Source organism: Protopterus annectens, chromosome 16.part0 (genome assembly GCF_019279795.1).
Source record: "Protopterus annectens isolate FY-2018-M chromosome 16.part0, PAN1.0, whole genome shotgun sequence".
Classification (NCBI taxonomy): domain Eukaryota; kingdom Metazoa; phylum Chordata; order Ceratodontiformes; family Protopteridae; genus Protopterus; species Protopterus annectens.
The window spans coordinates 713,122,020-713,146,841 of record NC_056750.1 but is presented as its reverse complement, the minus strand read 5'-3'; the positions used below and the strand labels follow the sequence as shown (position 1 = coordinate 713,146,841).

The 24,822-nt window shown below is 43.4% G+C and overlaps 1 protein-coding gene across 2 annotated transcripts in view; it reads left to right on the top strand.

Annotated features, from left to right (window-relative positions):
* LOC122790475 (zinc finger protein 521-like) overlaps nucleotides 1-24,822 on the top strand; it is a 3,214,752-nt gene that overhangs the window by 2,883,530 nt on the left and 306,400 nt on the right. The gene's annotated exons all lie outside the window — the stretch shown is intronic.

Here is a 24,822-nt window from a genome sequence, read left to right as displayed (position 1 = left end):
GACAGATACTATAGGGTTCCAGATTTACATAAATTTCTTTATAAAAACTGTGCTGCTGACCCAGAAACTATTTCTCAGGGTCCCAAAGGGGGTTAAGGCCGCTACTGCAAAAAACCCTATCCCTTCTGACAGGGATTCAAGGGCACTAAACAGATGGGGGAAAAAGGTTTATACTTCTGCTACTTTGGCTGTGAGGGCTTTAAATTGTCAATTTCATATGATTAAATATCAGCAATACTTAATGTCACTGTTAAAACAGAAAATGTTGGCCAATTCTGATTGTGCAGAAAATAAGGAAATGCAGGATTTATTGCGTGCAACTGAACAAGTGGGAAAGCATACATTGCAATGTGGTTTTGATTCTCTGGAGGCCTCTTGCAGGGCCGCAGTTACGAGTTCTGTCATTAGGAGGCATGCTTGGTTAAAGGAACAAAATCTGCCTGATCATGTTAAAGCAAAATTATTAGATGCTCCATTACAGCATGATACTTTATTTGGTGTTAAAGCAGAGGAGGTTTTGAAGAAAATGGAGGACAAAGTGAAATCTATGCAAACAGTAAAGGATATTTTTACAGGTTCAGCCACCAAGATTTAGCAGGAACTGGCCTACAAAGAATTGGTCCTTTCCAGTGTCGGACAGGCCACAAAGAGGCAGATACAGACGTCCCAGAGGCAGATCCCAGCCCCAGGGCTCATACAGGCCTAAACAGCGGGGCACCTCTACCTCCAAAAGGGGAGAAGACAAAACACAGCCATACAGGAAACAGTCCCAATGACTTTCCTCTGCCAGCACCAAGCACTTATCTTCTTGCAGCCCGTTTAGGGGGAAAACTAGCACTTTTCTCTCAAAATTGGCACATGATCACCCAGGACAAATGGGTATTGAATATAGTGTCCCAGGGCTACAGGCTCCACTTTCACACCCTGCCAAAGGCAAAAGGTATGCCAAACCTGCCACACAAGCAGTGGGCAGAGGCAGAAAAACAAGTTTCATCCCTTATGAACATGAGGGCCATTCAGCAAGTACCACAACAAGAGCAGGGACAAGGATTTTACTCAAGACTTTTCTTGGTACCCAGAAAGGACAAAGCCTGGAGACCAATACTGGACCTGTCTTTTCTAAACACATTTCTGGACATTCCAAAATTCAGAATGTTAACTGCAGCAGCTTCTGCCCATGCTGGGCAAGAAGGCTTGGCTTGTAACTTTGGACCTAAAAGAGGCATACCTGCATATCCCAATCAGAAAATCTTGCAGAAGATACCTCAGATTCATAGCTGGCTCAATGCACTACCAATTCTCTGCACTGCCCTTTGGCTTATCTACTGCACCCAGGGTCTTCACAAAATGCCTGGCACCAGTAATTGCATTTTGCAGACAGAGGAATTCAAATATATCCTTACTTGGACGACTGCCTTATACAAGCAGAGAACAAGGACACTCTACTACAGCATCTGGCGTTCTTAAAAAGATTATTAATTTGCCTAGGGTACACAGTAAACGAAAAGAAATCAAAACTAGTACCCTTTAAAGAGATAATATTCCTGGGTGCAAGCTTAAATACAACTGCCCAGATGGCTTATTTCATGCCAGACAAACAAAGGCAACTAACTTCTTACTTCAAAATGTTGGCAACAAAGACCCAGTTATCTGCAAGAAAAATTCTGCAGGCTTTGGGATTCATGGCATCCTACATTCTGCTAGTTCCATATGCCAGACTGTATATGAGGAAACTTCAGTGGTACCTAAAAAGTGTCTGGACTCAACATTGTCAAAGCCTGGAAGCATTAATTACCCTCATTCCTTGCCTGCAACAGGAGTTTCGATTGTGGTCACATGCCTGTCACCTCAACAAGGGACAGACATTCACTCTACCCACAGCCAGGCAGTCAGTAACAACAGATGCATCAGATTATGACTGGGGAGCACACATGGCAGGAAAATGTATTCAGGGCACATGGTCCACAAGCCAAATGCATCTACATATCAATCAAAAAGAGATGCTAGCTGTTCAGAATGCCCTGACAGCTTTCAAGGATCTACTCCATCCAGGACACCTACTGATAAGGACGGACAATACTACAGTCATGTGGTACATAAACAAGCAGGGAGGCACACATTCCTACCCCCTCTGCAGACAAGCCATGACTTTGTGGGACACAGCACTGACTTATCAACTACACCTGCAAGCACAATTCCTGCCAGGAAAGAACAATACTCTGGCAGACGAACTAAGCAGAAACCTCACGGATCCCCACGAGTGGAAACTGGATCCACAAGTCTTCAGCATGATAACAAAGGAATGGGGATGCCCAGACATAGATCTATTTGCCTCCCGTCACAACTGCCAACTACAGAAATTCTGCACAAGACTTAGCACAAGCAAGCATGGAAAGTGGATGCTCTGACATTCAACTGGAAAAGTCTAACAGTATATGCCTTTCCTCCTCTGCCTCTCCTCCCCAAGGTACTCCTAAAGGTCAGACAAGAGAAGCCAAGAATGATTTTGATTGCCCCAGACTGGACACGCCAGCACTGGTACCCAGTCCTAAAAAGCTTGTCTCAAGGCCCAGCCTGGACATTGCCTCTAATTCCTCACTTACTGACGCAGCGAAACAATCAGATTCTGCACAGCCAACTCAGGACCCTAAATCTGGCAGCATGGTGGATAATGTAACCATTCAAAACACACCTCTCTCTAAAGCAGTGATGGATGTTATTTTGGAGGCCAGGAGGCCAAGTACCAGAAAATCTTATGCAGAAAAATGGAAAAGATTCTGTGCTTGGAGCCGGGCACAAGGAATTGACACATCTGTACCAAATATTCCTCAGATTTTACAATACCTAACTGAGATGCTGGACAAAGGTCTGTCCTTTTTATCAATTAAAATTCATGCCTCTGCCATTTCAGCTCATTACAATACGGAACCTCCTATTTTTTCCCATCCATTGCTAAGGCAGTACCTCAGAGGGGCCAAAAACATAAGACCTCCAAGGAGAGCCCCAATACCTGCATGGGACCTCAATTATGTCTTGGAAAAACTCACACTGCCGCCTTTTGAGCCAGCCAATACAGCTGATATAAAGTTTTTATCTTGGAAAACAGCTCTGCTCCTAGCAATAACCTCTGCAAGACGAGTTTCAGAGTTACAGGCACTCATGGCTGTGGAACCTTTCATCATTTTCCATCCAGGCAGGGTTTCTCTAAGGACAGGCCCAACATTTATGCCTAAGGTAGTGTCCAGTGTGGCCCTTAACCAAACCATTCATTTGCCTACCTTTTATCCAAACCCACAGAATAAGGGTGAGAGACTTCTGCCAGGTTCTCATGAGCCAACATTTCTGACTCTAACTAAACCACTGAGGGTTACAGAAACTATGGTACATCAGGTTACTTCTTGGTTGCCTATTATCGAGACCCTGTTGGAGGCCAGTATGGCTCCTGAGGCCTTGCAAACTGCCGATACAGCCGAGGAACTACATTTCATTATTTTAGAAGGACCACACTGCGTCCCTCAAATTTTAGTTATGGAAGAGATACCAGGATCTCTAATAGAGGTCAGACATAGTTCCAGACTTCCACATCTTATCGAGGTGGATGTCACACATAAAAAGAAAAAAAACAGAAATCTAAGGATGTGGCCTCTCCCCCATCAGCTAGGGAGGAGTGGATAGACTTCTCAAAAGGGTTGTTCAAAGCTATTATGTCTTTGAAACCTTCCCCTTTGGGTCTCCTGCAACCACAGGCTACTCCTTAAAGACATACCCTGGTTTTCTCTTCTGAATAGGAGCAGGACTATGACTTAGACCATTCTCTGGACTGTTCCTCTCAGGTGCATTCTCAAGGGAAAATCTCTTCAGATGAAGGGGGGACTCCCTCTCACCTGATTCCCCTACTGAGAGACCTTCCTTTGAGGAGACTATATAGAACATGATAAAAAAAACTTTCATTGGCTATGCATACATATATCTAATGTTCAGAAGAGGTATTACACACACTGAGATTGGTACCTGTACACCTTCTCATGTTCCCCCTGTCCTTGAGGCTTTCCAGAATGCCTTTCAGTCTACCTCTTTTGCACCTGATTCTCAACCTCCAGCTGCTAAGAAACCAGACAGGTTTTACATGGTATCCAATGACCTTACATATCTATATAAGAACCCAGTGGCAGACCCTCCTGCAGTATCTCTTTTCAGGTAAGCCCTTTAGTCTTTTTAGTGCTAATGCCTTACCTACTGATAAAGTTTAGGGGTATGGATAAATGGGGAAAGAAGGTTTACACCTCTGCTACCCTTGCTACTACCACAATAAACTACCATACTCAGATGACAAAGGACTTTTATATCTGTCTTTAATTCCCTAAAGTTATTTTGAATCCCGTTACAGCAGAGTCAAGCATCAAATGCAAAGCTTACTTTCGCAGGCCACTCAGATTCCCAGGCTTAGCATTAAGTGCGGTTGCAATGCTGTGGATGTTTCTTCTAGGGCAGTTACCAGTGGATTTGTCATCCACAGATATGTGTGGCTTTGCAGTCAGCCTATTTCTGAGTATTTCAAATCAACAATTGTAAATTCGCTTATTGGACAAATAGTTTTTGTGTGGCCATCAAGCAGCCAGTCTGTTCGAAACTGTTATAGCCATGGTAAAACCATGAAAGACTACAGACAGATCTTGCTGTCCTCAATTCCTAAACATCATAGGAACTACCCATCTAAATCTACTTCCATCATTAGACGGGATCGTAGGATAGTTCAGAAAGAATGGAAAACCCCTAGAAAAAAATGCTCTGAAAACCCCCAAAGGGAACCTCCAGCTGGGAAGCCACTGTTTGGAGGCACAGACCTTTGACTGCCTCTTCAGCACACCTCCCCCTGTCCTCAGCCCCATTACCCTTCTTTCTCAAAGGCTGTAGCACTCCTTGGCCATGTGTTAAGCTATTACCAGAGACGTGGGTCCTCACCATCATCAGGGATTGCTGTGCCATGTCTTGGGAAAACCAAATATCCCCTCTGGCCCACATTATTCAAAACCTCTCATGTTATGGTACCATCCAGCAAGTCCCAAAGGACTTCATGGGAAAGGGGTTTTATTCCAGAAATTTTTTAGTACCAAGAAAAAAAGGGCAGCAGGGGACCCATCCTAGATTTGTCTATCCTGAACACTTAACTGAAGGTACCATCTTTCAGAATGGTCTCTCTTCACACTCTTCCACATTTCATCCTCCCACAGGCTTTCTTATTGTCATTAGATCTGAAAGACACCTTACTTGCATATTCCCATTCATCCATCTTGCAGATGTTCTAATGTCTTTTTCATCTGTTCCTCAACTAATAGGTCTCGAATCCAACCTCTATCCTCAGCCACTCAATAGACTTAAGGCTCCATAGCTCAAGCTGATGTTCTTCGTGTTTCACTGTTGCAGTCATTACATTTGGGTAATCCTGCTGGCAGGTTGTCCTCAGCTGGCCTGAATTCCAAGGTCTGGGGTCCTGCGTCGGCTGCTGTCGCCACCTCCCCTGACGTCAGGTCGTCAGGGCTATAAAAGAAGTAGCCAACACCATTTTCTTCAGTCTTTCTTGCCGCGCGGTGCCCGAAGCAGAAGCAGTTCATAAGTGCCGGTCGGCCGACTCCTGAGATTTTCGTGTTTGAGTTTCAGATCCGAAGTCTTCAATAAAGCTAAGTACCCCGTTGGGGAAACTTTTTTCTTGCTCCAGACCGATGTCAGAAAAAGTTAATAATTGTATTTCTTGTGGTAAGCAAATACCACATAAGGATTTTCATTCTTACTGTATTCCTTGCCTCGGCCCTGACCACAATGTTACTGGTTGTCGGTTTTGGGCTAGATTTAACCAACGCACTATTAAGCGTCGGTATGATTTTGCTTTAAACTTTTTTGGATGCCAGTTTAATTATCCTGAAATGTCATCAGATAGCCATTCGACTACTGGAGTTTACAAAAAACGCACAGAAAAGGATAGAGAAAAACAACCAAGCCCCAAAACCGATGACGAAGCTTCTCCTAAGCCAGTCGCTGGTTCTCAGTGAGGCGCTTTCGCAGCCCCTGACGCCCGCTACTTTAGAGTCGCAGGCCGCTACCGGCTCCCACGTGGAGTTGGCCATGCCTCTGGATAGTCAAGATATTGGACCCTCGGACGCTAATCTCTCAGATGGGTCCGGAACCGCTGAGCAGGTACCGGCTTCTGAGGGTGTATTCAGACCTAAACATCTTTACATTAAAACAACTTCAGCTTCAAAGACAAAGGCTAAAGCACCTTCTGAAGCATAGAAACAAACTCAAGAGCCACGTGGACAGGCCTCTATGCCCAAAAAACAGATGCTCAAGATGGCCGAAGACTTGATTACCTTGATCAGGGGTTCCCATCCCCCTCCTGATAAGAGGGCTAGGCAAGACACTGACTATAAATCTTCAGATCAGGTTTCCATTTCTTCTGATTCCTCTTCTGATCAGGGATATTCTCTTCCCCCCCTATGAGGATTCTTATGCTGAAGAATCTATTCCTTCAACCTCTCCTCCTGAGGACTATTCCTTTGGGGAAACCTTGCATGCAATGAGGAGCATTTCCACTGGGAGAGCCAAGATTTTTCAGAATCTAAAAAGAGGCTCAGGGATTTTCTTTTACTACCTCAGCACAGGCCTCTAGCCATTCCACCTGTGTTAGACATTTTAGATGATGTGTTTTTGGAGTCTAGTCTGACACCTGACTCCTTACCCCCCAGCCCCTGTTGAGCCTGACAGATATTACAGGGTTCCTGACTCTCACAAATTTCTTTTTAGAAACCCTGCTGCTGACCCAAAAACTATTTCACAGGGTCCAAAGGGAGTTAAGGCTTCCATGGCAAAAAACCCAACCCCCTCTGACAGAGGTTCAAGGGCACTGGATAGATGGGGAAAAAAGGTTTACACATCTGCAACTTTGGCTGTAAGGGCCTTAAACTGTCAGTTTCATATGCTTAAGTATCAGCAACATGTCATGGGACTGATTAAACAGAAAATGTTGCTAAATACTGAATGTGCAGAAAACAAGGAAATGCAGGATTTATTGTATGCAGCAGAACAAGTTGGAAAGCATACTTTGCAATGTGGTTTTGATTCTTTGGAGGCCTCCTGCAGGGCCGCAGCTACGGGTTCTGTAATTAGGAGGCATACTTGATTAAAGGAACAAAATCTGCTTGATCATGTTAAAGTTAAATTACTAGATGCACCTTTACAGCATGATACTTTGGTGCTAAGGCAGAAGAGGTGTTAAAGAAAATGGAGGACAAAGCTAAATCAATGCAAACTGTCAAAGACTTTTTACAAGTACAGCCACCTAGGTTTAGTGTAGGCACTGGCCAAAAAAGAATTGGTTCTTTCCTGTGTCAGACAGACCTCAAAGGGGCAGACCCAGACGCCCTAGGGGCAGATCCCAGGCGCAAGGTTCTTGGAGACCCAAGCAATGGGGTGCTTATACCTCCAAAGCTGGAGAAGATAGATCACAAACATACAGAAAACAGCCTCAATGACTTCCCCCTGCCTGCACCAAGCACTTATCTTCTGGCAGCACCCTTAGGGGGAAAAGTAGCACTTTTTGCTCAAAATTGGCACATCATAACCCAGGACAAGTGGGTTTTAAACACAGTGTCACAAGGCTACAAGTTCCATTTCCATACTCTGCCAAAGGCAAACGGCTTGCCAGATCTGCCAAAAAAATCAATGGGCAGAGGCACAAAAACAAGTCTCATCCCTCATGGACATGGGGGCCATTCAACAAGTACCAGAGCAAGAGCAGGGACAAGGTTTTTACTCTGCTATTCTTGGTACCCAGAAAGGACAAGGCCTGGGGGCTGATACTGGACCTATCTATTATGAAGACTTTCCTGGATATTCCAAAATTCAAAATGTTGACCTTGCAACAGCTTCTGCCCATGCTGGGCAAGAATGCTTGGCTTGTGACTTTGGACCTAAAAGAGGCATACCTGCATGTTCCAATCTGTCAACCATGCAGAAGATACCTCAGATTCAAGGCAGGTTTAATGCATTACCAATTCTTTGCACTGCCCTTTGGCTTATCTACTGCGCCCAGGGTCTTTACAAAGTGCCTGGCACCAGCAATTGCATTCCGCAGACAAAGAGGAATACAAATATACCCTTACTTGGACGACTGTCTCATTCAAGTAGAGAACAAGGACATTCTTCTTCAACATCTGGCGTTTATGAAAAGACTTCTAACATGCCTAGGTTACACAGTCAACAAAAAGAAATCAAAACTAGTACCTTCACAAGAGATTACATTCCTGGGTGCAAGCTTGAATACAACTGCCCAGATGGCTTATCTCACGCCAGACAAAGGCAACTGACTACCTATTTCAGAATGTTGGCAACAAAGACCCAGTTATCTGCTAGAAAAAAATCTGCAGGCTTTGGGCTTCATGGCATCCTGCATCCTACTAATTCCATATGGAAGACTGCATATGAGGAAACTTCAGTGGTACCTAAAAAGTGTTTGGACTCAACATTCACACAGCCTGGAAACAGTCATTACTCTCATCCCCTGCCTGCAACAGGAATTTCGATGGTGGGCAAAGGCTTGTCACCAGAACAAGGTACAGCCATTCACATTACCTCCAGCTAGGCAGACACTAGCAACGGATGCATCAGACAATGCCTGGGGAGCCCACATGGCAGGAAGAGGCATTCAGGGCACATGGTCCTCAAACCAAATGCATCTACATATCAGTCAAAAAGAGATGTTAGCTGTGCAAAATGCCCTGACATCCCTCAAGGACCAAATTCATCCGGGGCAACTACTGATAGACAGACAACACCACAGTCATGTGGTATATAAACAAGCAGGGGGGCACACATTCTTACCCCCTTTGCAGACTAACCATGACCTTGTGGGACACAGCTTTGACTTACCAAGTACATCTGCAGGCACAATTCTTGCCAGGAAAGGAAAATACTCTGGCAGACGAACTAAGCAGAAACCTCACAGATCCCCACGAGTGGAAACTGGATCCACAAGTCTTCAGCATGATAACCAGGTCATGGGGATGCCCGGACATAGATCTATTTGCCTCCCCTCTCAATTACCAACTAAAAAGATTCTGCACAAGGGGTTATCACAGACAAGCATGGAAAGTGGACGCCCTATCTTTCAGCTGGAAAAACTTATCAGTATATGCCTTTCCTCCACTGCCTCTACTCCCCAAGGTGCTCCTAAAGGTCAGACAGAAGAAGCCAAAGATTATATTGATTGCCCCAGACTGGCATCCATTACTAAGGAACTTATCTCTATACCCAGCTTGGTCCTTACCTCAAATAACTCGACTACTGTCCCAACAAAACAGTCCGATCATGCACAGCCAACTCAGGACATAAAACTTGGCAACATGGATAATGTAGTCATACAAAAAACACCTCTCAGTAAAGCTGTAATGGATGTCATTTTGGAAGCCAAAAGGCCTAGCACTAGAAAGTCTTACGCTGGAAAATGGAAGAGATTCTGTGCCTGGAACCAGGCACAAGGAACCGATACAGCGTTACCAAATATTCCTCAGATTTTGCAATACTTAACTGAGATGCTTGACAAAGGCCTATCTTTTTCATCAATTAAAATTCATGCCTCTGCCTTTTCGGCTCATTAAAATACAGAGCCACTACTTTTTTCTCATCCTTTATTAAGGCAGTACCTCAGAGGAGCCAAACATTTAAGGCCCCCAAGGAGACTACCAATACCTGCATGGGACCTCAACTATGTCTTGGAAAAACTCACCCTACCTCCTTTTGAGCCAGCTGACATGAAGTTTTTATCTTGGAAAACAGCGCTGTTCTTAGCAATTACTTCTGCAAGATGAGTTTCAGAGCTACAGGCGCTCATGGCTGTGGAACCTTTCATCATTTTTCATCCATCTATCCATTTGCCTACCTTTTACCCAAATCCACAGAACAAGGGGAGAGAATTCTGCATTCTTTGGACATACACAGACAGCTTAGATTCTACTTGAACAGAACCAAAGCTTTCAGGAAGATAAAGCAATTACTAGTGACATATGTTGCAGGATCACAAGGAAAGCCTATCTCAAAGCAGACTATTTCTAAGTAGTTAGGACACCGCATTCATTTCTGCTACTTACACCATGGCAAGCCAGTGCCTAAGGGAATTAGGCCTCATTCCACCAGAGCTGCAGCCACCTCAGCAGCCTTTCTCAGGGGAGTACCAACCAGAGACATTTTAGAGGTGGCTACTTGGAGTTCAGTGCACACCTTTGCAAAGCAGTATCATCTGCCACTCTACTGTAAATCCAGGGCAGGCTTTGCCACTGCAGTTCTGCAGGGCCTCTTAGTCGCTTCTACTGCTGTCTAGTACCAGCCCCCCAACCATAGCTTTGGGACTCTACCCAAATGAAATGACTGCAACAGTGAAACACGAAGAACATAGTACAGTTGTGTACACTTACCATAAATATAGATGTTCGAGTGTATTCACTGTTGCAGTCCAGGTTACCCACCCACCTTCCCCCTTTTTTCTTTTTGATCTTACCTTTCCTTCTCTGATTTATACTATCTATGTGGTGTATTCGCTTATAGATGAAGGTAAAATTTATATTGGTGTATTTATGTAAAGTTTGGCTACCCTTTTTGGGGGCTCCTGACAATCTGGGGCAAGAAAAACTGAAGAAAATGGCGTCTGCTACTTTTATACCCCTGATGACCTGATATCAGGGAGGGGGCGACAGCAGCCGACGCAGGACCCAAGACTTCGGAATTCAGGCCGGCTGAGGGCAACCTGCCAGCAGGATTACCCAAATGTAATGACTGCAACAGTGAATACACTCTAACATCTACATTTATGGTAAGTGTGCACAACTGTACTTTCCCCTTACCCATAATTCCTCATCTGTCTCCGAGATGCTTCAGATCTCGTTTGCCTCTTTGGCAATGTGGTGACCGTTCGCTTAAGTGGCTTGTATTATACAAGTGCATTACTGTAAAGCTCACCAAGTCTCAACTCTGCCCTACACAAACTCTGGAATTCATTGAAGCCCGTCTAGATACCTGGACACAAGTGGCAAATGTACCATAAACAAGACTGGAGGCTTTAAGGTAACTGATATTACACATGTTTACTTGTTGGTCACTTCCAGCCAAATTAATCTTGCAGCTACTGGATTTGATGACAGCCTCTGTAATATTGGTTCCCTTGCACACTTTCACATGAGACTACTACAGTGGAGTCTACCGGTACAGTGGTCATTAAGATATCGGACACAGGCAACTCCTGTTTGCATCATAAATGTTTACAGACATTGCATGGTGGATTCTTGCAGAGGAACTTTTTCAGGGCCGTCCTTTCACTCTTCTCCCTTCCAAGCCTGAAATGATTATGGATACCTCTGAACTGGGGTGGATTGGGCATTATTTGGGAAGAATAGTCCAAGGCACATGGTCCCAAAAAGAGATCAGTTTTCACATCAACGTCCTAGAAGTTAGAGCAGTCCTATTGGTGTTGCAGGTGTTTCAAGATTTCTCTGCCTTTTGGTCTTTCCACAGCCCCAAGAGTTTTCACAAAGTGCCTAGCTTCTATAGTAGCATTCTGTCGCACTGAAGGAATTCAAAGTTTTCCTTATCTGGATGACTTTCTGATCCAGACGGTCCCCCGAAATTGTTCTTCAGCATCTTCACTTCATCCTCCATCTTCTAATAGGTATAGGTTTTACTGTAAAGTAGAGAAAATCACACCTGGTTTTTACATGGGACCTGGTGTCTCTGGAGTGCAGACTGGACAAAAAGAAAAGGCAGGCCTTCCTTCTCCAGGAGAAAGTTTTCAGTCTGTCCAGTTGTAACCCATTGCTCACACTGGATATGCTGAGGAGTATAGTATTCATGGCAGCCACCATTCCTAAGGTATTGCTGACCAGACTTCACTTGAGGACAATCAAGTGGTACCTGAAATCTGTGTGGTTGCAGCACTGCCACCCCTTTGACACTCTGATTTCCCCTCCTCCCTTGTCTCAAGAAAGAGTTGCTTTGGTGGAAGAGACAGGTCACCTTCAACCCAGGATCATTTTTCATACCTTCTCCTCCTCTACAACAGCTTCATGCTGTCACATCGGATAGGATGTGGGGAGTGTGGACAAGATCATGAGTTCAGGGGAAATGGCAACCTAAGTTCCTGAAAGAATATATCAGACTGAAAGAAATATTGACCAGGACCACTCCAGGTTTACGCAGACAGCATAAGAATCAGATGGTATACAAATAAACAGGATGGCACCAAATCTTTACAACTTTGCAAATTAGAGCAGGAGGAGTGGAACTTGGCAACAGAAATGAATGTCATGCTTACAGCCACATACAACCCTTCTCAGGACAGTGTGCTAACAGACTGCTTAAGCCACTCACTGGTGGACCCCCACAAATGGACTTTGTGCAGGGAGTCTTCCACAGCATCACACGTCAATGTGGCACCTGTCAGATGGAACTTTTTGCTACACTAAACGTCAGCTCCCCCAGTTTCATACACTAAACGTCAGCTTCCCCAGTTTCGCACAAAGGACCCTTGTCCCACCGCCTGGAGGACAGCTGCATTCTCTTTTCAGTGGACAGGGAAGTTTTTCTATGTCTTTCCTCCATTGCCTTTTTTTCCAAAAAATCTTCTCAGGGCACAAAAGGGAACATCCAAACTCCTTTTACTGGCTCCATTTTGGCCAAGGCAACATTGGTTCCTGCTGCTGTTTTACCTGTCAAAGTGAAAGTAAAGGAAAATTCTTCTACAGCTAGACCTGATAACTCTCAGAAAGGATTGCTGCTCCACCTGAATCTTCTATCTCTCATCCTAAACCTATTGATAGGGTTTTAATTCCTGAGACATCTCTTCTTTGAAAAAGTTGTGCAAGTCCTACAAGAGGCTAGAAGTCCCACTACGAGAACATCTTACACTGCAAGTGGAAATGGTTTTCCTACTGATGCTGCAAACTTAGTCAGAATCCACTCTTAGCACAGGTCCGTACTGCACTGTAATATCTCTGCGAACAACTTGTATTAAGCTTGGGCTACTCTTCAGTAAACGCTCACCTGTCTGCCATCAGTGCCTGCCTCTCTCTTATCCCTCCACTTACAGCTAGTCCAGAGGTCAAGATTTTCCTCAGGAGAGTTCTGCATCTTAGCCCAATAAGGCAACTGACCCCCACCACACTTAGGATCTTAATTATGTATTAGAAAAGCTTACTCTGCTTCCTTTTGAACCAGCTTCTTCTGCTTCTCTAAAAATTCTGTACTTGGAAAACCATCTTCCTCTTCTTGGCCCTCACTTCTGCCAGGAGAGTTTTTGAGCTACCAGCTCTCATGAACATTACCCCTTTTCTTTTTTTTCACAAAGACAGGGTGGCCCTCAGAGCTAATCCAGCCTTCATTCCTAAGGTAGTGAATAAGCTGTCTCTCAGTCAGGCTGTTCATCTTCCCACTTTCCCAATCCCCAAAACAGGGTGGAAGGATCTTAAAATCTGATGTCAGTTTTCATTCTGTCCTCACAAATGAGTTTGAATCCGATCTGTCAGATTAGACACTGGTAATGCAATAGCTTGCAGCCACCAGATCTCTCAAGCTTTTCCTTTACCCACAGTGCACCTTGCCAAATACTTCAGATCTCGTTTGCCACTTCTAGCTAACAAACGTGGTCTATCAGTCTCTCGAGCCTATTAGATAAGTGCAGTTATTTTTCTTAAAACTCTTATATCAACAGTTTTTTCTCCATACTTTACATCATACTTGTTTATGGCAGCAAAGTAGTGCAGCGGTTAACGTTGTCGCCTCACAGCAAGAGGTTCTGTGGTTCAATTCTCAGCTGGGATGCCTTTTGTGCAGAGTCTGCATGCCCTTCCTGCATTCACGTGGGTTTCTTTTGGGTACTTCGGTTTCCTCCCACATTCCAAAGACATGCATCTGGAGCATTTCTCCCTGGGCCCCCACTGAAAATAAGCTCTGTTTTTAGTCGGACTTTTCCGGTCAACAAATGATAAATAAATAAATAAAATTAATACCGTTTGCTATTTGTACTTTCAAACTTCATCTTTCTGTTTTCTGCCTTGCCCTTACAACTTAGTCGTATTTCTGGCATACCACTGTTGGTATTTCCTTACTTCTCCTTCTGTGTTGAACTTAAGGGTTGTAATCTTTTCATTTACTTTCTTTCACTCTCCCTCTTTCTTACAACCTGGTCATAGTTCTGGTTACCTTTGGTGGTATTCCTTTTCCTCCTTTGGCCAGTTATTAAAAAAAAGTTACTATTTTCTTCATATTTTTATCTTAAATTTTTTTTTCGTTAGTCCTTGTAGAAACACAGGAGTCTATCACCGAAGACACTGATTTCGGCAAAGATGAAAGGGCCCAATGGTCACTTCCTGAAGATGCTCCCTTTGGGGACATACTAGAGATCCTGAAACAGAGAGGTGGCTGGATATCCTCCAACCCTGTGCTGGAGGAATCTGTTCTCCTAGAGGCATTCAGTACAGGACCCTCTACTTCCTGGAAGACTGCCCAATGACAAGCTCATAGACATGATCTCTAAGAGAGCATGGAAGGAGCCTGACTGCATAGACCCAATACCTTGGAGACCATCAGGATAATGGCACCACCTGCAGACAGTTTTGGGAAAAAGAGGTTCCCGTTAATGCCATGGTCATTGCTGTGGCCACAAAGAAGGAACTAGCTGACAAGAGTTCCACTGTCCATCCCCCCATTAGGGAGGCTCAGGCGATGGACAGATTGGGAAAGCATGGTTTTGCTTCAGCGACCTTTGCACTACAATCGCTTAACTGTCTGGCACATTTTTTTGGACTTCAAAGAGATTTGACCAAAGAGTTATCAAATACTCTCTCAGGAACCGTATCTGGAGAAATTAAGGATTCTGTTACTTCTCATCTGGCAACCCTACAGGCTGTTTCCAATAGCTCTATGAGATTAATTTCCAGCATAGCAGAAGGAACCTCAAGAGCTGTGTGTTCAGGCACTTCCACGAGGGGGCATTCCAAGATGCGCTTATGAGACCGTGCGTAGCCATTTAAGTCCAATTTTGTCAATTCTCCCTTTGACGGAACTACTCTTTTTTGGCCGTAAAGTGAAAGAAACACTCTGTGTGAGAAAGATGGTAAGACCATGTCTGCCATGGGCGTACGTTTTTCGGCCTCCCCAGAGATTCTTTTCTAGGACTCAAGGGAGTGGCTGGAAAATGTGGTTCAAAAAATCCCAAGGTCCATTCCGCGACACATGTGGAGGAAGTGCTCCCGAAGGCGGAGGGGGGAACTCCAATGGATGTTGTTGCCTTTGTGGCAAAGATGGCCTGCAGAACCAGGGTTCACAAGAATCTTTCATTGATGAATCCTACCAGCACTCCTGAGTGGAGGCCCAACTGTCCACCTCTGGAGAGAGTCAGGGGAAGATTGTCCCTGCACCAGAGACCCTGGCTGAAATTAAAAGATATGTGGGTGCAGAAGATTATATCCAGAGGTTATACAATACCATTTTCCCTTACACCCTCAGTTCCCAGGAAAATCCCTAATGCCCCCCCCCCCCCCCCCAGTCAGAGGGCTCAAGCAGCAGTTCAAATTCAAAAGCTGCTAGAAAAAGTCATCCAAGAGGTCCAGCCATGCCCAATAGGATCCAGAATTTACTCAAGGTTCTTTTTAGTGCCAAAAAAAGAAAGGGGACTGGAGACCAATCTTGGATCTCACAAATCTAAACAAATCTTTGCGTCAAACCAAATTCCCTATGGTCACTGTTCAGTCCGTTCTCCCTTTTCTGGGCAAGGACAACTGGATGTGCTTGATACATCTCCAGGATGCTTACTAGCAAATAAAGATGAACAGGCAGTCCAGAAAGTACCTATGCTTCTGGGTGGGATGCCAGTTATTACCAGTTCAGAGTACTGCCCTCTGGATTCACCACAGCCCCCAGGGTGTTCACCAAATGCATGGCAGTAGTAGCAGCACACCTCAAACTGCAGGGATTCAGAGTGTTTCCCTACTTGAACAATTGACTTATTACCACTTCGACCAGACATTTATTTATGTATTTATTTATTTATTCCAGTTTGATGACCGGGGAGGTCCACTGGGCCTGGGGAGCCCATTTTCAGTGGAGGCCTGTGGAGAAAAGCTCCACAATACAAAGTTTAATTACATGATTAATTAAAAAGAAAATTACATGATTAATTACAAAGAAAATTTCATGATTAGTTGCAAAGAAAGTTAGGATTACAAACAACAGGTAGCATTCTAAAGAAAAAGAGAAATAAAATATTTGCAATTTATTTCACAGGGCTTAGGGAGGTTACTTTAGTGGAGGCTCGGGGAGAAAAGCTAGACATTAAAGTTTAATTACAGAATACTTTCAGTGGAGGCTCGGGGAGAAAGCTCCACAATACAAAGTTTTATTACATGATTAATAACAAAGGAAGTTAAGGATTGCAAGCAACAAGTAGCATTCAAAGGAGTGAGAAAAGAAATAAACAGTTTAGCTTCAGGAGTGAAAACAGGCATATAGAATCGTGGCTAGCTTTTGCAGTTTGTTTAGATATATAGTCATTAATTTAAAATGAGGTTAGGGAGGTTAGAAGGTTAGCCTGGGGTAAAGGGAGGGGAGAGCTTGAGAGGAATGGGTGGAAGAGTACAGTTGCATTTCCTGTTTAGATAGAGGTAAGAATGAAGTTGAGTTTTGAAGTTATTAAGGTTGTCACAAGTCCTCTTTGTGGAGGGCAGAGCATTTCATTTTTTAGCTAGGGAATAAGATAGCAGAAGCTGCCCAGCAGGGTGCTTGGATTTATGGATGATCAAGTTTTGGTGGGTAGATCTAAGGGGTCTGAGGGGGTTATAAGGTTGCAGAATATTGGATAGTGCAGGACACTTAGTAGGTTGGAACAGTAATTTGTATGCTGTGGTGATTTGGTGAAGGTTAAGTAGATTGGGGGAGTTCAAGCCAGTTTAGAGAGTGTAGGGAGGTGCAGTGGTGAGAGGAGGATTTTGCATTTGTGGCAAATCTGGCTATTTTATTGTAACATACTTCCAGTTTGAAGGTGAGTGTGGAAGATAAATTATTGAGCAGAGGAGCACCATACAGTAGAAGGGGGAGTAGGTAGGTAGTGGCGAGAGTTAGTCTGGTGGAAGGAGAGAGGAAGTGATTGTTTCTGTAAAGTAGGCCTAGTTTTATGTGGGTTTTCTTGATATTTAGCTAGATGTGATTGTTAAATTTTAGATGTTCATCAATGGTTACACCAAGAAGATTGGCTGAGGGTACGACCTCGATAATGGAGTTGTTAAGGCTGGTGATTTGGAGTAAGTTTTTGCCAATAGGGAAGGATTTTGAGGGAGAGAATAGAAGGATCTTTGTTTTGTTGGCATTTAGTGAGAGGTGATTTTGGCGCATCCAGTTTTCGGTGGTGGAGAAAGCAGTTTGAGTTAGAAATTGGAGATCTTTTAAGTTAGAGGCATGACAGATCAGAGTGGAATCATCAGCGAGTTGCACAATTTTGGTGTTAGGTATGGCTTTGTGGAAGTTAATAAAGATATTGAAAAGCAATGGGCCAAGGATTGAACCTTGGGGTACTCTGTGGGGGTTGCGAGGAAAGTGGAGGTGGCCTGGCCCCATTTCATGGCTTGGGATTTGTCAGAAAGGTAGCTGGAGAACCATGTAAGAGTTTTATTGGAGATGTTGAGGTTAGACAGATGATTTAGTAGGTGACTATGGGAGATGGTATCAAAGGCTTTAGATAAGTCTAGCAGAACAGAGGATACGATATTACCACATCACGAGCAGAATTGACAATGTAAGAAGGAGAGAAGGGCGGAGTTGGTACTGTGTCCAGGATGGAAGCCATGTTGGGTAGGGGAGAGTAGTTGGTGTTTGATAAGGAATGGCAGGAGCTGTAAGTGGATTCATTTTTCAAGAATTTTGGAGATTGGGGAGAGGATGGGTATCGGGCGGAAATTGGAGGTGTTAAAATTTTTGCCACCCTTGTGAAGTGGAAGTATAAAAGCAGAACACCATAGTTTGGGTACATAGGATTCAAGTAGTGATCTATTGATCAGGATGCTGATAGGAAGAGCAATACTGTCAGAGGCTATTTTTAGGAAGGAGGAAGGAATGTTGTCAGGGGAATTGGAGCAAGGTTTGAGTTTAGTGAGAAGTCTCTTTATTAGTTTGGTGGAGATGGGTTTGAGTTCAAAAGTGGCGGGGGTGGAGGGAGAGGAGGATTGAGCAGTAGGAGGTGGAGGGTTATTGTTGGTAAAGGTCTTGGTTAGCTCAGCAATAGAAGAGGTAAAGAAGGTATTGAACATTATTGCAATTTCAAGGTCAGATTTGCTGGAGTCTGGGCAAGGGGTATTTTTTGTGCCAGGTTTAAGGAGAGAATTAATAGAGTTCCTGAACTGTTTGGGTTTTTTGTGTGATTTGCTTGTAGTTTGATGTAGTAAGACTTTTGTTTTTAATAACTTGTTTTTTGGCTTGGTTTCTCAGCTGTTTGTATTTAAGTAAGATTTCTGGTTGTTTATGTTGGAGGTAAGCTTTTTTTTGGTGTCTTTGGTGAGCCATGGGGTGGTATTTGCTTTAACTCTTTTTGTTCTTATTGGTGCTAGGGAGTTGAGGACAGTTATGAAAGTAGAGTTGAAGTAGTCAACGGCTGCATCTAAAGGAAGAGTTTTTAAGGGGTTCCAGTTAGTTAGCTTAAGGGAGTCAGAGAAAGTAGTAGGGTTAAAGTTAGAGAGGTTGTGGGTTTGAATGTAGTTGTGGGAGTGTGGTGAAATGGGTGTAGCCCGATGGATGAAGGCAGGGAGGTGGTCTCCTAATGGGTCAGGAATGACACCAGATTTTAGGACTTTGTTAGGGTGGGATATTAGCATCCAGTCTAGTATAGAGCTTGGGGGGTTGTTTTTGTTAGGTCTAGAAATAGAGTTTGTAAGTTGAGTAAAGTTAAATAGATTGATTGATACAGTGGGGTTATGGTGAATAATTTTGTTCCAGTCTATATTTACATCTCCCATGATGTAGGTTTCTAGCTTAATGTTGGAGTAGGTCCAGGAGAGGATGTCTTCCAAGATGCTAGTGTTGTTACCAGGGGGAATATAAAGGGACATGATACAGATGCTGTTATGGTTGTTCAGTTTTAGGCCAGTTGCAAGTTCAGCATTATTGAAAGAAGGAATGGGGTTAGGATATGGAGTGATGGACAAGTGGTTGGAGTAGATTAGGGCTACACCACCACCTCTTCGATTTTGGCGGTCAGAATGGAGAGATAGAAATCCAGGGGGAAGGAATTCAGAGTCGCTTATATTAGGTTTTAGCCAGGTTTCGGAGATGGCTACAATGTCAGGAGAATTGTGATTGAGCCAGGCGTGAAAGTGGGTTAATTAACTCATACAGTCAAGAGATCAGGTTCTTCACACCTGTGCTCTCCTAGGAATAACCATAAATTACAACAAAGCACATCTTCAACCAACTCAGACATTGAAATTTATTGGAGCTCTGATCAACACAAAGATGGCCATTGTTTCCCTTCGACCAGACCGAGTTCGAACTATAAGGTCACAGGACAAGAAGGTTGTAGACAATGCATCAATCTCAGCCTGCACAGTCCTCCGAACTCTGGGTGTCATGGCTATAGTGATAACCTTAGTTCCAGTTGGCCAGGTTTTACATGCAGATCCAACAGTGGATGCTAGCTTCTCAATGGTCAGTCTCCCATCAGTCAGTGTCGTACCAAATAAAAATTACCAGCACTTGCAAAAAAGATCGAAATCTGTGGGTCCAGTGCGATCAACTGCTCCACAGCCATCCATTCTTCCACCAACAGCCCAAGGCCATAGTGAACATGGGGGGGAATTATCAGGGGAAGAGAGTCCAGGGTAATCGGTTGCCCAGGAGAGGCTAATTTGCATGTAAATGTTAGAGATGAGAGCTGAGCTCCTGGCATTGTGAGCATTTCAAGATGTTCTTCCATCTGGGATGATTGCAGTTCAAACGGACAACATGGCAGTCGTCTGGTATGTCAACAAACGGGGGTGGGACTACATCTTACCTGCTGTATCAGGAAGCGCTCAGGGTCTGGCAGTGGGCGATCTCTTCAGACTTCTTTCTTTTAGCAACGCACATTCCAGGAAGATCCAGCGTGATAGCAGACAAGCTGAGCTGGTGGATCCTACTTCAACAGCAAGTTTTCCCTCAACGAGAAAGTAGCAGATGAGATTTTCCATCCGTGGGGCCAGCCATGCTGCAATCTTTTTGCCGCTCCCTTAAACAATAAATGCAGAAACTAATTTGCCCTGGTTCCCCCACAGCTACAATCACTGAGGGATGCTCTACTTCGCTATTGGTCTTCCGCTCTCTTTTATGCATTCTCACCAACACCATTGATTCCAAAATTTCTGCAGAAAGCTGCCAGATTGAAGAGCACAGTGATCCTCATTGACCCCTACTGGCCTCAACAGATTTGGTTTCCCTTTCTATGGCCTCACCTGGTTCAACCTCATGGAACCTAGATCCGACTTTAGACCTCATGTCACACCCAGATATTCCAAACCTCAAGATGACCATTTGCCTCATACAGTTCCCTTAGTAGCCAGACAGTCTATGCTGTCATCTCCTATCCTGCATATACTTTTGTCTTCCCGTAAACCCTCGACAAGGAAAACACATTCAAGTAAATGGAAAGGGTTTGCTATTTGGCCTCAGTAACATAAGTTTGACGTCCTTTTCAACCTCTGTTTTATCACATCTTGGATTTCCTCGCTCACCTTTTTCAGAATGGTGCTAGTGTCTCGGCCATTAGTGTAAAATTAGCAGCAATTTCAAATTACCATACAGTGTTGAATGGCGCACCCAGTGTTTCTCACAAATTGAGCAAGGCCTTCTTGAAAGGGACTTCTAAATCTTTCTTTTAAAAACCCTACTCCTCTGTGGGACCTGAATTTGATGCTGCAGTCTATAACACAACCTCCCTTTGTACCAGCAGCTACATGTGACCTTAAATATCTTTCATGGAAAAATAAAAAAAGTGAGTCACCAAGGCAATATTTGTGTGAAACACTAGTTTATTTAACATTAAACACTGCCAGAGTAAAACCAACTAAGCGCTTTCGCCAAGAAACATGAATTGACTTATTAGAGCCAATTCATGTTTCTTGGCAAAAACTCTTAGTTGGTTTTACTCTGACAGTGTTTAATGTTAATTAATTTTAGTGTTTCACGCAAATACTGTCTTGGTGGCTCGCTTTTTTTATTTTTATTACTGTTTACAAGGTTTTGAGCCATTTGGCTTGTTTTTTTGTTATTTTTCATGGAAAACTATCTTCTTGGTTGCATCACTTCCACAAGAAGAATTTCTGAGATTCAAGCGTTACCTTCTAAAACTCCATACTTGGTTTTCCATAAACACAGAGTGACCTAGTGTACCAACCTGTCCTTTCTTATGAAGGTGGTGTCAGAGTTCAGCATAAATAGTTTATCAATCTTGTAGAATAACAGATATGTTGTACCTTTATTTATTTTATTTTTTATTTTATTTTAGTTTACATTTGTTTACCAAGAAAGTCTGACTGGACACAGGTCAGTTTTCAGCGGAGGCCCGGGGAGAAAAGCTCCAGACATAGATACGGTTAAAGGAGATACAACAGTCACATATCGTGAAACATAGTACAATACATGTTATAAATACATTAAAAATACATTCCAATCAAGCATAGACAGGTCTGGGGAGAGAAGCTCCCAACACTAATCAAGTTTGAATGAGACAGAAATAGTACCAAGTAAGAAAACAGCACAATACATGCTCAATATATATGAGTATGGATATAAGTGATTGACAGTGTCTACATTTCTGGTGGCAAGCTACTACCCATGTATAATTATTGTTACAAGTGGGACTTGGGGAGCAACCTTTTGGTGTTAGCAGAATCCTAGCAACAGTGCAGTGGTATGACGTAGCCAGGGGAGTAGCATGAACAGTGCCAATTATTGTTGTATTGGGTTTTGAGAAGCTTTTTAAATTGTGAGATAGAGGTGGTGGAAGTTAAGTGGCAAGGAAGTGAATTCCAGGTTTTGGCAATGGAGCTGGCACAGGGAGATTTACCAGCTTAATTTTTATGTTTGATGACATTTATGTGATTCTGAGAACTAGATCTTAAGGTTCTAGTGGTGGTGTAGGGGTGAATTAGATTTTGAAGTGCAGGGGTTTTGTTAGGAAAGTAGTAGAGTTTGTGGGTTGTTGAGAGTTGGTTGAGTAGGAGTAGCTGGGGTAGCTCAAGCCAGTTAAGTTGCTTAAGGGCTAGACAGTGATGGGATCTATGAGAAGCATTGGTAGCAAACTTGGCAATTTTGTTGTAGCGGGATTCCAATTTGCTTAGTTCAGTGTGGCGAAGGTTAGTTAAGGTAGGGGAGGTGTAGAGGAGAATGGATAAGAGGTGAGTCCTTGCTAAGGTGGCTTTGGTAGGTTTAGTGATGAACTGTCTGTTCCTGTATAGGAGACCAAGCTTTTTGTTGACTTTCTTAATTGTCTGGGCTATGTGCAAGTCAAATCTTAGGTTATTGTCAATTTCAACGCCTAATAGTCTTGTGTGTTGTTGGGGTGATCTGTATGTTATCTTTAGATGTTATGGTAAAGTCAGTATTTAGTGGGGATCTACCAGGGCTAAAGAGAATGAGTTTGGTTTTTTTTGGGGATTGAGAATAAGTTTTATGTTAGTGAACCATTCTTCTGCTAAGGAAAAGTTTTTCTGGGTTATGTTTTTTAGCTCCTGTAGGGTGGGGGAGGCACATATAATAGTGGTATCATCTGCGTGTTGCACTACTGAGGCAGAGCGTGAGGATGAAGCTATCTGGTTAGTAAACAGTGGGAACAGCAAAGGCTCTAGTATGGACCCTTGTGGGACACCTATGCCTACAGGTAGTAGGGGAGACGGTTGTTCTTGCCATAGAACAGCCTGTTGCCGATTTGATAAGTAGTTACTGAACCAGGATATGGTGGATGGGGTTATGTTAAGGGAAGATAGAATTTCTAGCAGCATGCTATGGTTTACCATATCAAAGGCTTTTGATGAGTCTAAAAATATTGAGGATACAAATAGTCCATTATTTCTATGGTGGTTGACAATGTTGGTAAAGAAGAGTAGTGCTGTAGTAGTGCTATGGGAGGGATGGAAGTCATGTTGGGATGTGGATAGTAGGTCATTGTTAAGGAGGTACTGCATTAGTTGGGAATGAACTACTCTTTCTAGTATTTTAGATAGGGGTGATAGGATTGCAATAGGGCGGTAGTTGGTAAGCTCAAGGGACTTAACCCCTTTGTGTAGTGGTATAATATGAGATATTTTCCAGGAGTGAGGTACTTCACATTCCGATATTGATCTATTTATAAGAATGGATACTGGATAGGCTATAGCTTCAGTTGTTATTTGAAGGATGTCTGCAGGTAGATTGTCAGCTGCTAGAGTTGTTGGTTTTAATTTTCTGAGGAGTTTCGTAATTATATTAGTGGGGATTGGGTCCAGAGAAAAAGTGGAGAAGTTGTATGGTGTCCTGATCTTGGGAGGGGTCTCTGTAGGTAAGGGGCCAGTAGTAGTATTTTGAGTATTGGGTAGGGCTTGGACTGTTTCAGTAAAGAATTTGTTAAATTGGGTGGGGATATTTTCATGGTTGTTTGGTAATACAGGGGTAGGAGTGGTTGATTTGCCTGGGTGCAGTAAATTGTTTATAGTGACCCAGAATTTCTGAGGGTTGTGAGCATATTTTTCTTGTATGTTTATATGGTAATTAGCTTTGTCACATTTTGTTAACTTTTTTTGCTTTGTTGTGGAGCTCAAGATAAGTCTGTCTCAAGGTGGGGATTTTTTGTTTGTGGAATTGTGCCCAGGCTTTGTCCCTTTCTTTCATTATGGTTTTCATATCTTTTGTTAGCCATGTGGCATGGGTAGCTTTGATTCTAATGGTTCTGGGGGGTGCATGGCAGTTTAGGATTTCAAGGAAGGTTGAGTTGAACTACTGCACAGCATCATCTAGAGCTAGTTGTCTTAAAGGGGTCCAGTTGCATCATTTTAGTGAGTTGATTAGATCTTTAGCTCTGAAGTTCCTTTTATTACATACTACTCTTAGAATGGGTTGTTTATTGTGGTGGGATCGGTTCCTAATAAAGTAGGTCACTTGATGGTCACTCAGATTGTTAGGACGACAGCCTGATTGTTGAGCCAATGTGGGGTCAGATTGCAGAATCCAGTCTAAGATGGACTGGCGTTTTGAGGTTTTGTCAATTCTTCAATTCTTGTGGGGGCAGTTATAATTTGGTTAAATTCATGGAGGTTAATATGGGTGGTGGGATTTTGGCTGGAACAGATAGACCAGTCAGTGTTAGTCTCCTAAAAGTATCGTTTCATGTGGGAGGGAAGATGATAACCAGTTTAGTAGGCTTTCAGGTATGATAGTATTGTTACCTGGTGGGATATATCCACCTGCAACTATTTGTTTGTTGGAGTTAACTTTTAATTTGCCTAGAATTAGTTATATGTTTTTGACTTCTTGGGAATTGCAGTCAAATTGTTCGATGCTGATGTGGTTTTGGAACAGTATAGCAACACCGCCACTTTTTTACCAGGTCTGTCCCTACGCATAATATTGTACCCAGGGGCAGTAATTTCATTATTGAGGTGTTCAGGTTTGAGCCATGTTTCAGTTAGGACCATAACTTCTGGCTTGTGTAGAGCTAGTAGGGCATGGAGGTCCTGGGTTTTATTCAGAATACTTCTAGCGTTAATATTTAGGAGGAGAAGAGATGAGGATCGT